This window comes from Convolutriloba macropyga, chromosome 10, assembly GCF_964194025.1.
Source record: "Convolutriloba macropyga chromosome 10, txConMacr16.3, whole genome shotgun sequence".
Taxonomy (NCBI): domain Eukaryota; kingdom Metazoa; phylum Xenacoelomorpha; order Acoela; family Convolutidae; genus Convolutriloba; species Convolutriloba macropyga.
The window spans coordinates 41,016,379-41,029,358 of NC_134477.1; positions in this window are offsets into that span (position 1 = coordinate 41,016,379).

A 12,980-nucleotide genomic window follows, 5' to 3' on the forward strand; every position below is an offset into this window, starting at 1 on the left:
TGGTTACAACAGCTCCCATAACACCTTACTTCACGGAGCTGAAAGGGTTTTTTGCAGCTAAACCCTCAACGGACAATAACATCAATATTTCGAATTCGAATTCAAGTACTAGTAGGCCAGCTACCGGTCAACAGCAACCAAGCAAAACAACCACTTTGTCGTCTGTGACGGATGTCAGAGGCCACCTTCAGGTCACGGAATTGAAACTGACTATTTTTTGTTGGTACTAATACTACTGCGTTGGTTTTATGCGATATCGCTTGCAGTTACTCTTGGGTGTCCGATAGTCTCGCAGATAGGCTCGGTTTGCAGGGTACCGCAATAAAACTGACCGTCAAGGGTATAAACACGGAAGAAAGCATTGACACAAAGGTGGTTCAATTGACTGTGACACCTCAGATCAAGACTTCGAAGCATTCACTTTACGTTCCTACGTGAGGCAAACATTATATGTAGGTTCCGACATCATTGACGTTAAGTACATGCAAGAAACTTACCTACATCTGGCCGACCTGGATCCTGTAAGATATAGCTATGGAAGCATTGAGGTGATACTTGGACAGGATGTCTACCACGCCATCCAACCGTTAGAGTACTTTGCAGCCGACGAAAAGTGCTCACCGTTCGCTGTTCGCTTGCCCATAGGTTGGGTTTTAAGCAGCCCATTCCGTCAAGTTCCAGTTTAGTCTCAACGTGTTTCAAAGCCAATGTCGAACAGGATTATGAACTGGCTTGTCGAGTTGTATGAAATGGAATTGTACGGCGCGTTCAAGCAGGTTGACCCACGATCCGCAGCCGGTGCTCGCGCGCAGGAAATACTTGAAAGAACAACTTTTCATAGCGGCCAAAGATACGATGTCGGTTTGTTATGGGCTGATGACAACATACAGCTCCCGAATAACTACTTTTCGTCACTGGTACAGCTCAAGTCTCTTGAAAAGCGGCTCTCGAGAGATACAACATTGAAAGAAAATTACCCTAAGACTATCAGTGGAGACCTGGAAAAAGGTTAAGTACGTAATTCCAATCCCCGATGCTCACATAGTCGAACAGCGGTTACATAAAGAGTGGTAACTACCACATCATCTCGTAATCAACCCGAACAAACCGGGGAAAGTGCATAGGGATTAAATGGTGCAGCAAAGTTCCACGGTACTTATTTGAAAAAATCTTTGCTTACTGGCCCCGACCTGCTCCAAAACCTAATCCATGTACTACTTAGGTTCCGGCAACATCAATTCACTGTGTCCGCAGAAAGTATGTTCTTCCAAGTGAGTGTGCCTGACTGTGACCAGCCATCACTGCGTTTTTTGTGGCGGGAGCACCCCCCAACAAATGTTGTAGTGTATCAATAGACGCGCCATATATTCGAGGCTAAAGACTCGCCCACGTGCGCTAACTATGCATTGCAACGCACGGCCCGAGACAATGTTAGTCAGTACCCGGAAGCAGCCGACGCCGTCCTAGAAAACTTCTACATGGACGATTACATGGCTTCAGTGGAATCGCCTGAGAGGGCTCTCAATAGATTGAAAGAATTGGTGCATCATATCAATTTAGGTGGGTTCAAGCGTACTAAGTTTGTAAGCAATGCACCAAATCTGGCTGACCAAATTGATGGGTCAGCTCAGTCAACCGAATCAAAAGTAATTGCCTCATCTAAGGAGGAGTCTTCGCACGTGCTTGGGTTGAAATGGGATCACAACAATGATACTCTAGTTGTGCGTCGGGGTACCTCCAGTACAGTAACTAAGTCATTAACACAACGCTTTGTGTTCAGCCCAGTGTCTAAGGTATTCGATCCCATCGGCCTAGTATCACCATTTTTTGTTGGTGCCCGCTTGCTACTAAAGGACATCTGGCGTGTCAGTGGGCAACACTGGGATGAAGAATTACAAAAAGACACTGTTGAAAGGTTCCTCGAATGGAGTGTAGAACTACCCAAGCTTGCCGAAATCACTATACCAAGGAGCTATTTTTCGGGAAAATTTGAACACCTGGAACTACACATGTTTGGCGATAGTTCCCAAGAGGTCTTCAGCGCTGTTGCATTTCTCTGAGCTTAACTAAGCTTTTCTAGTGGACCAAAAACAGAGCTTGAATTTGTCCTGAATAAAGCTCGCGTAGCACCTATGAAGTTCATGACTGTTGCAAAGCTGGAATTACAGGCAGCGCTACTGGCCGTTCGATTGAAACAAGATATCTGTCGAGCTCTCACAGTGAAAGTCAACAAGGTTTTCGTGTGGACCGACAGCACTATTGTCTTTCAATGGCTTAACTCTGCAACCAAGCACCCAATATTTATTGCAAACCGAGTTTGCGAGTCTTGAAACACACTAGCGTTGACGAATGGAACCACGTTGCCTCAAGCGATAATCCGGCAGATGCCGGCACTCGTGGTATGTCCGCTGAGGGTTTGCAATCAAGTAGCTGGGTGAGAGGTGCAGATTTCCTAAGAACCAAGCAATTCCCGTTCGAACCAATCACTGAAGTAATTAATAACATCACACTTGGCACGGTAACTAAGGAAACTGACAAAACCAAAATATCATTGGCCGCATCCGTAACCAAGTCAACTAAGGAACCGCCCCCGCAACTAATTCCCATCGATAAGTACAGTTCTTATCAAAATTTGCTACGGATAACAGCGTACGCACTCCGCTTGTTGATTTCTCACGAATGACACCGTAATGCCGATGGTAGCATCATACACCCCGCGGAGTTTGACGAAGCCGAGCGTCATCTCCAGTACCTTGTGCAAGGGGAATCATTTAATGCGGAGAGAAAAGATCTCCTCGAAAACAAATCCGTTAAACGGAGTAGCCGTATTGCTCCGTTTTCTCCCTTCTTCGGGCCAATTCGTATCATCGTGTCGGCTGGCCTCATCAAACGGTTGGTCGAAGTTGATTTTGATGTAAAAAATCCCTCCGTTCTCGACGCACGACATGCATTTGTAAAGTTGTTCCTTAGGCACACCCACGTTAAACATCATCATCAAGGTATTGACTACCTGCGGGTTAAAGTACAAGAACGTTATACCATCCTCAAATTACGATCCTCACTGCGTTCAATTAAATCGAACTGCGTCATGAGCAGAATGTTCCGCGCTGCCACTATTCAACCCATTATGGCTGACCTCCCAGTAGAAAGACTCGCATAACAGTCTCCTCCCTTCACGAACACCTTGGTCGACTACTTCGGCCCGTTTTACGTTACTGTACGTAGGACAACGGAGAAGAGGTGGATTTCCTCTTCACATGCTTAACCACTCGCGCCGGCATGTTGAAATCGTTCCGTCCATGGACGCCAGTTCGTGTGTAATGGGAGTGGAGCGGTTAGTCTCCCGCCGAGGTACACCGGCTATTATTTGGTCTGATAATGGTACTAACTTTGTTGGCTCGGAAAAGGAACTACGCGAGAACATCGGAAAGTGGAACACCATCAACATCGCCGTGGAACTTGCCCACAAAGCCATTAAGTGGAGGTTCAACCTGTCCAGTGCGCCACACCAAGGTGGCATTCGGGAGAGTCTATTACGTGGTTTCAAGAGCGTACTTTACACAATCCTTTGAACACGTCGCCTCACAGATGAAGTTTTAAATACCACATTTTGTCTGGTCAAACATGCACTTAATTCACGTCCGTTAACACCCGTAAGCGCCGACCCGTCCGACCTAGGCTCATTAAAACCTAATCATTCTCTCCTCGGTAACCAAGCATACAATCTCCCTTCCATCATTGGCGTAGATGAGTTTGATCACCGTAAGCGTTACGCCCGCGCGCAATCGTACGCTAACGCTATTTGGTCACGTTGGATCAAAGAGTACGTACCGGCGCTGAACCGACGTTCTAAGTGGTACACGGCTGCCGAGCAACACCTAAAGACTGGTGAATTGGTCTGGGTAGTTGAGGAGACCAACCCAAGGGGTCACTACCCTACTGCTCGGATCACTGAACTTCGTTACGGTTCCGACAGCGTCGCACGCTCCGCCGTATTGCGCACGTCCACCGGATCGCTCGTCCGCCCGCTTGTAAAATTAGTACCCATTCTCCCAGCACCTTCTTCTGGGCCGGAGGATGTTGGTAACTAAATAGATATAAGCGAGAGAATATTAACCAATCAGATTCGAGTATTTAAATTACGCATAGAATTGCGTCCAATTCACGCATAATGTTCCGAAAAAGCTCATATAACCTAATTTTAATTAAATATTACCATGATATGTATCGAATAAGGCGGTTTTCGGCTTAATATTTTTAGGTTCCTTAGACCATTGTTGATGGAATATGAACCAATTCTGACGTCAATAACATCAGACAAAAAACCTGTTAAAGAGCATCAAAAAAACCTTGCCGTCTAAACTCTCACTTGTTGCTATCATCAATGCTTACACGCTGTTGCTTATTATATGGCAAGAATGAATTGAATCTATACGAAAGTGTTTTACACCTTTACATTTGTTTAACACCTTGACATTTACACCTTGACATCAACAAACAGTATACAAGCAGACGTGTTTTCGGAATTGAAGTTGTTTCTGTTGTTTCTTTTGAGAGACTTTTAATTTCAGTGGACTAATATGCCTATGAATAATACCTTTTCAGGGATTTTAAAAATAAATTGCGTGTTTCCAGTGACTTCTTGTTTTGATGTTGAGCCAGTGCTCTGAAGCAATTGTTAAATAAGTGGGGAGCTTTTTTTATGCATGTTAGTAACTAAATAGATGTAAGCGAGAGAATATTAACCAATCAGATTCGAGTATTTAAATTACGTATAGAATTGCGTCCAATTCGCGTATAATGTTCCGAAAAATTTCGTATAACCTAATTTTAATTAAATATTACCATGATATGTATCGAATAAGGCGGTTTTCGGCTTAATTTTTTTAGGTTCCTTAGACGATTGTTGATCGAATATGAACCGATTCTGACGTCAATAACATCAGACAAAAAACCTGTTAAAGAGCATCAAAAAAACCTTGCCGTCTAAACTCTCACTTGTTGCTATCATCAATGCTTACACGCTGTTGCTTATTATATGGCAAGAATGAATTGAATCTATACGAAAGTGTTTTACACCTTTACATTTGTTTAACACCTTGACATTTACACCTTGACATCGACAAACAGTATACAAGCAGACGTGTTTTCGGAATTGAAGTTGTTTCTGTTGTTTCTTTTGAGAGACTTTTAATTTCAGTGGACTAATATGCCTATAAATAATACCATTTCAGGGATTTAAAAAATAAATTGCGTGTTTCCAGTGACTTCTTGTTTTGATGTTGAGCCAGTGCTTTAAATATGCAGGGAACTTTTCTTGTGCACTAGGTACAAATGAGAGATTCAAAAATTTTTAAAAGAAAAGACATTAAAGCTTTAATTTTTTTTTTTAAAATTTAGGTTTACTTTGAGGCATTTTTAAATATCTGTTCATAAGATAGCTGTGGTTAATTTTTTCGATGTCTGTTTTTATTTATTAATGACTAAGTTAAGTATTTAAGGTTAGGATTTCACTAGGTATTCTGGAATTTTGTTTGCGCTATTCACGATATCTGCATTCATTTTCATAGGTAATATCTTTACGCAACTATTGGTGATTTCTTTTCACAATAAAACATTATGTGGCCAGATTCGAATACACAATTTTGAAAAAGAAATTTGCGTTTTGTGCGAACAACCCGCAATATTTCATATCTACTCAACGCTATTAAATATAGTCACCCAAAATTTAGAAATAGTTTACTGTTTGGGCATTGGTAATCGCAAATTTGCTATTTGTTTTCTTCATTTATGTTTAGCATCGCGACCGACCTTTTGAAAATTAAAAAATTAATAACCAATTGTGCTTTTTTTTCATATCGTTCTAATTGATATTGTCTTAGTTATGGTGAAATGAGGTACTTATAGCGTGCAAAACAATGCCGTATCGAGTGGAAATTACAAAGTATTGTCACGATATTTCACTCAAGCCCCCAAAACAGTGGTGCTGGATTCCAATTGAGGATATGCTCAATTTGTGAGCTAAGTTGAGCTAAATTAGCTATCCGTTTCCATACATCTTTACAACTTTAGTCTTAAAACTTGTGTCGTGGAAAATAGAGACAAAATCGAATAATTTTACCCAAAAAATTGACAAAGGTGGCGTTAAGAAGTCTGATTCTACCTATTTTGCTGCCTTATGAGAGCATATTGTGAGATCTAAAAAAGATCTCACAATTGTGAGAGCTCACAATCTTTCCGACAATTACTTACTAGATACACGTGCGTTTTACAAGAGTCCTAGAGCACTACCTGTGGTCTTAGAGGGTTTAGAAAAATGATTCAAGAGAATACTTTCAGATATCCGTCCATCATTAAAAAGTTTGCATTTTACTTGTTCACCTTAAATTGAAGAAAACACGTTTTCCTGTATTCAAATTATGAACAGCACCTCCATTTAGGAAATGGGTTGTTTAAAAAGTAGCATAAAATTTCAAAAACATAATTGTTCGCACCTTTTCTCCGTCAACACACCAGAGTGTTCGACAAAAAGCCAGCAGAGATTTGTGAACCTGACAAAGAGTGTAAGTTTTTTTTTAAATTTCGCAAATCATTTTGCGGCATTTCTCCCAATGCTTTGCTTATCTTAGTTTTCTAAATTTTTTTTGAAGAAAACGAAAATGAGTTGAAATCGGGTTGAAATTATGCTGCAGTTTGGTTGAAGGAAATTTCTGACTCAAAACAATTTAGGTTAAATGTTGCACCAAACCCAACCAAGAAAAAACGACGTGGAAAATCAAGCAAAAGGAGCATAATGCAAGCAAAACCAAAAAAATGTTCGTTAGGGTACCCAAAACACGAAAGCAACAAGCAAACACCAAAAAAGTATCAGAAACCAGATAAGAATAAAAAAAACAAAAATCTTGTAAATTAGCCGTCTTACGAGATAATGCCACGGAGCCCTGAATCTTTTTAGCTCCTTCATTTCTTTTGTATACAATTAGATGTACGTTGAATTAAAGTTTCGAGCTCTAATTGTTTTAATGTATTGAATAGCGCGCAAGGCGCAATTTTTCTGAAATTATTTTTCCTGGAAATAATACTAAATTCTTATATAATGTGCTTCTCCGGTCGAAGTTTCTTTGGTTTCGTGCTATGAAATAATGGGAAGAAAAAAATTAAAATAGTGTCGACTTCCGATGTGAAGGATTAGAAGCAGTTAGGTTGCTCGTAACCAAGCACTGGTGTTTTGAATGGACATTAGCTCATCGCTACACTCTTTGGGTCTGGAAAAAAGGTAATGGCTCTGTTCTCGATCTTTGGTTTAGCGGAAACAAAAAATTCAAACCAATTGCGTGACTCGTTTGACTTATATTGATGTCAATGTATTGATGAAAAGGTCACTGAAGCCAAAAAGTTTTTTTTCAGCAAACTTTTTGACTAAAAACATCAAATTTCTTCAACGAGTTCTGTTTTTTTTTTAACTAGTTAATATAAGTTCTTCCAGGCTAGTTTGGTTATTTTGGAGGTATTGTGTCAACAATGTCGGGAAAAATTGAAAAAAGCACAGTTTTTGACGTGAAGGATTGTGAACAGTTACGTGGCAGTTAGGAAGTGTATTGAAAAGGCTTCTAATGATGATGTTGATTTGCTTAAGGTGTCATTGCGTATGGTTTCACTTGTTACTAAGAGTTTTAAAAACTACAAATTTCAATTTTTATTAGTTTTTCACATCATTATGATCCGTGTATGACTATCAAGAATTCATACAAATCATATATGACCTAATTTGATTACAAAGAAATTCTTCGTTGCTTTTTAGTCATTTGAATGTCCTATTGTTTAATTTGCTGCTCTTGAAACGCACTGTTTGTTTTTTGATTGGACTCACTATTTAAAACTTTTTGTGTAATCCTTGGTTGAGTATTAAAGATCATACAAGTCATAATGACTTACTATAATTATTTAGAAAAAAATTTGTCCTCACATTCTGCATGTTCTATAGATTTTTCACTTATCAGTAGCTTCGAGCATAACAATTGAAGCCCATTGAGAGTAAGTTTTAATTTTTGTATTACTACAAAGAAATCATAGAAATTGTATATGAGATAGAACGAAATCAAAGAAAGTTGTATGACGGGTGACCCGGGTGACCATTGGTGGTTTGACTTCTCTTTTTTTTATGATTGAAGGAAACCAAATCTCTCCGGAAATATTTGAATAACACTATATCAGTTCTCCTTTACAAATATGCCTCAAAATAATTCAATTCATGTTCTAATATTTTGGTATTCCTTGTTATTGATAGATTATGCAATTGGGAGAAATAGTTAAAATATTAACAAATTTTGCATTGATCATGAGCTATGAAATTCAATGATAGAACTGGTTTTAATTTCTTGAAATCTTTAGCAAAGAAATTTAAAGAATAATTATAAATTTTACGGTCTCCCTGATAGCTCAGCACTAATAAATCCACAATTAAGGAAATAATTAAGGGTCTCTGTGCTTTTTAGATCAACATCACAATCAACAACATGATGAAAATTGTATACGGGGGTAGAAAGATCTGGTTTGGCCGAGATGTTAAGGAACAACATATCAACTTCAATGAAGCACCCGTCGAAGAAACTATAATGCTGGTACCAAACTGGGGAGATCAAGTATGATTATATCGAACGAAGCAAAACAAATTTTGAACAAAAATAGTCCCAATCGGGTGCGAAAAAATTAAAGAGGACTGTCTAAAGTTAATTTATTCTTGAAATACAATTCGCCGACCAAATGACTAGCAGAAGACCTACCAGAACAAAATCTAAAAGATTGAAATGCTCAATTTAACAGATGGAAATGCTCATCAAGAATTCAGTTAGCGTGTTGGATAAAACTTCATTTTAATATTTTTTAGTACTAGATAAGCTCTGCTACAACACCTTTTTCGCTTGCCTATTGATATTTTAATCCAAACGGAAACAAACTTATGATAATAAGAATACAATTTCTTCATGTGGTAATTTTGGATAAAGTTTTTGTCACCATCCTGAAATTTCTTTTGAACTTGAATACTTCCCTGCCCCCAGGTTGAGGTGCCAGACCGAAAATCGATATGTCCAGACCAAAATGAACGCACCAGGTGGCGTCGTGCGTTCAAAATTGCACGGTCTGAAAAAAATGAACGCACGATAGTGTGGACATATGCAATTTTGAACGCACGATAGTCTGGACATATGCAATTTTGAACGCACGATAGTCTGGTCATATGCAAATTTGAACGCACGATAGTCTGATTATAGATAACTTTGAACGCTCGACAGTCTGGACATATGCAACTTTGAACGCACGATAGTCTGAACATAGGCAACTTTGAACGCACGATAGTCTGGTCATATGCAACTTTGAACGCACGATAGTCTGATCATAGGCAATTTGAACGCACGATAGTCTGGACATATGCAACTTTGAACGCACGATAGTCTGATCATAGGTAACTTTGAACGCACGATAGTCTGGACATATGCAATTTTGAACACCAGATAGTATGGAGATATGCAACTTTGAACGCACGATAGTCTGGTCATATGCAACTTTGAACGCACGATAGTCTGATCATAGGCAATTTGAACGCTCGACAGTCTGGACATATGCAACTTTGAACGCACGATAGTATGGACATATGCAACTTTGAACGCACGATAGTCTGGTCATATGCAACTTTGAACGCACGATAGTCTGATCATAGGTAACTTTGAACGCACGATAGTCTGGACATATGCAATTTTGAACACCAGATAGTATGGAGATATGCAACTTTGAACGCACGATAGCATGGACATATGCAACCTTGAACGCACGATAGTCGGGTCATATGCAAATTTGAACGCACGATAGTCTGATCATAGGTAAATTTGAACGCTCGACAGTCTGGACATATGCAATTTTGAACGGACGATAGTATGGACATATGCAATTTTGAAAGCAGGATAGTCTGGACATATGCAATTTTGAACGCACGATAGTATGGACATATGCAACTTTGAACGCACGATTGTGTGGACATATGCAACTTTGAACGCACGATAGTCTGGACATATGCAACTTTGAACGCACGATAGTATGGACATATGCAACTTTGAACGCACGATAGTCTGGACATATGCAATTTTGAACACCAGATAGTATGGAGATATGCAACTTTGAACGCACGATAGCATGGACATATGCAACCTTGAACGCACGATAGTCGGGTCATATGCAAATTTGAATGCACGATGGTCTGATCATAGGTAACTTTGAACGAACGATAGTCTGTACATAGGTAAGTTTGAACGCACGAAAGTCTGGACAAATGCAATTTTGAACGCACGATAGTTTGGACATATGCAATTTTGAACGCTTGATAGTCTGGACATTTGCAATTTTGAACGCACGATAGTACGGACATATGCAATTTTGATCGCACGATAGTCTGGACATATGCAATTTTGAACGCACGATAGTCTGGTCATATGCAAAATTGAACGCACGATAGTCTGATCATAGGTAACTTTGAACGCTTGACAGTCTGGACATATGCAATTTTTAACAGACGATAGCATGGACAAATGCAACTTTGAACGCACGATAGTCTGGTCATATGCAAAATTGAACCCACGATAGTCTGATCATAGGTAACTTTGAACGCTCAACAGTCTGGACATATGCAATTTTGAACGCACGATAGAATTGACATATGCAATTTTGAACGCACGATAGTCTGGACATAAGCAATTTTGAATGCACGATAGTCTGGACATATGCAGTTTTGAAGGCACGATAGTCTGGACATATGCAACTTTGAACGCACGATAGTATGGACATATACAAATGTGAACGCACGATAGTCTGGTCATATGCAAATTTGAACGCACGATAGTCTGATCATAGGTAACTTTCAACGCTCGATCGTCTGGACATAGGCAAATTTGAACGCACGAAAGTCTGGACATAAGCAATTTTGAACGCACGATAGTATGGACATATGCAATTATGAACGCACGATAGTCTGGACATATGCAGTTTTGAACGCACGATGGTCTGGACATCGGCAATTTTGAGCGCACGATAGTATGGACATATGCAATTTTGAACGCACGATAGTCTGGAAATATGCAACTTTGAACGCACCATAGTCTGGACTTGTGCAATTTTGAACGCACGATAGTCTGGACATATGCAACTTTGAACGCACGATAGTCTGGACATATGCAACTTTGAACGCACGATAGTCTGGACATGTGTAATTTTGAACGCACGATAGTCTGGACATATGCAACTTTGAACGCACGATAGTCTGGAAATATGTAATTTTTAACGCACGAAAGTCTGGACATAGGCACATCCCGTCTGGAGGGTCTGGACATTGACACTTTCCATTTGGGACGGTCTGGAGATATCGACTTTCGGTCTGGCACCTCAACCTGGGCCTCCTTGAAATCGTGCAAAATTTTGCCATTTTAATACAATACTGATTGTGTACATGTTGACAAAAGTCTGATAGATTTCATGTTAAACCAATTACATTGGTTAGGGATCTTTGAATCCATAAATTGTCCAGGGGAGTATTGACATCATTGACGATTGCGATATCTTACCCTATTGTTTGTTCCTTTTCTCTATTTCGCCTGTTCCGCTGCTAAAATAATAACAGGTATTCAACAATCAATTTCTTCCAGAACTAGGAAGATCGATGGATAACCAAAGTAGCTTAAAAAATTCGTCCAATTGTGCTAGTAGATCAGGCAAAGCTGTGATCTGTCGTCGAATGATGAGATCTAAAAAGTCAAGGCGGGATAGATCATGGGTGTGGTTTGACGGAGCTGTAAGAAGTGAAGAATTTTGTTATTGAAAATTTGGTGCAGTATTTCCTTTGATATATATATATATATATATATATATATATATATATATATATATTGGCTGGCAAATTTGTTAATAAGGTCTTGAATCCTTTATCGCGATGAAGCGTTCTGAGTTTGAGTTCACCCTAGACAAAAAATTGTCAATTTGTCTTTTGGAGAGCAGGAAAGATACAATTACGTAATGATCATAAAGATGATTTTTTTATTGGTTGGTTTTTCAGTTGGTTTTCTTGTGTTTGCAGTAAAAAAAATAGCTTGCAGATTATTTTGGTAATCACAATGAATATTCTTGAGTATGAAGTGGTCCTCCAGGCTTTTAACTGCAACCTGTAAGGCAAAAGGTTCAGTTCTAATTGTAGATGTCCCATTAATGGCTGCCAAATGCGCGTGCAGAGCTGCATGAGAGAATTGGAGTTCTGATTAACCTTCTATACGATAGACAGCAGAGCACAAAAATTTATCTGGGAAACTTTCGCAAGTTTCTGGAACGAACATTTTGGATGAACAGACCACGAGCGGATATGTTTGAAGTTTAAATAAGTAGAATGAACTTTAATGCTGTACGGCATGATTGCTGGAAGACTATTAACGTGGATTATGATATCGCCTTCGCCGAAAAACATCGAGAATTTGAGCATAGTCAATTGTTCTTCTGAACGCGTTTGGTGAACTCGTGGTTAAGAGCTCATGATGCAGAGTCTTCTGATGTTGATTCCTTGACATTCTTGAATTCCCAGAGCAAAAAAATTTTTGGTACTGTAAAATTTTCATTCTAGTAAATAAATTTCTTATAGAGAACGATTTAGCAAATGATCATCCTGTTTCTTTTTTGTGTTGAGTTGTAACCCTATCCTTCCCTCGGCAACAAAAATCACCAATTTCAAGCGTTTCATGCTAAAAGTATCTGCAACTGATGAATCTCTTTCTCCTGTAAGTCTTGTTTTGTTGAGTTTCGTATTTTTTGGTTGTTATACTACCAAAAAGACTTTGTTCATCGAAGAACCGATATTGTTGTCGAGGCCTAGAATGGTTGATCTTCTGATGATTCACATTTGGAGGACAATGTCTTCCGTATCGGTTGGATTCCATTTGTTGTTTGCTGAT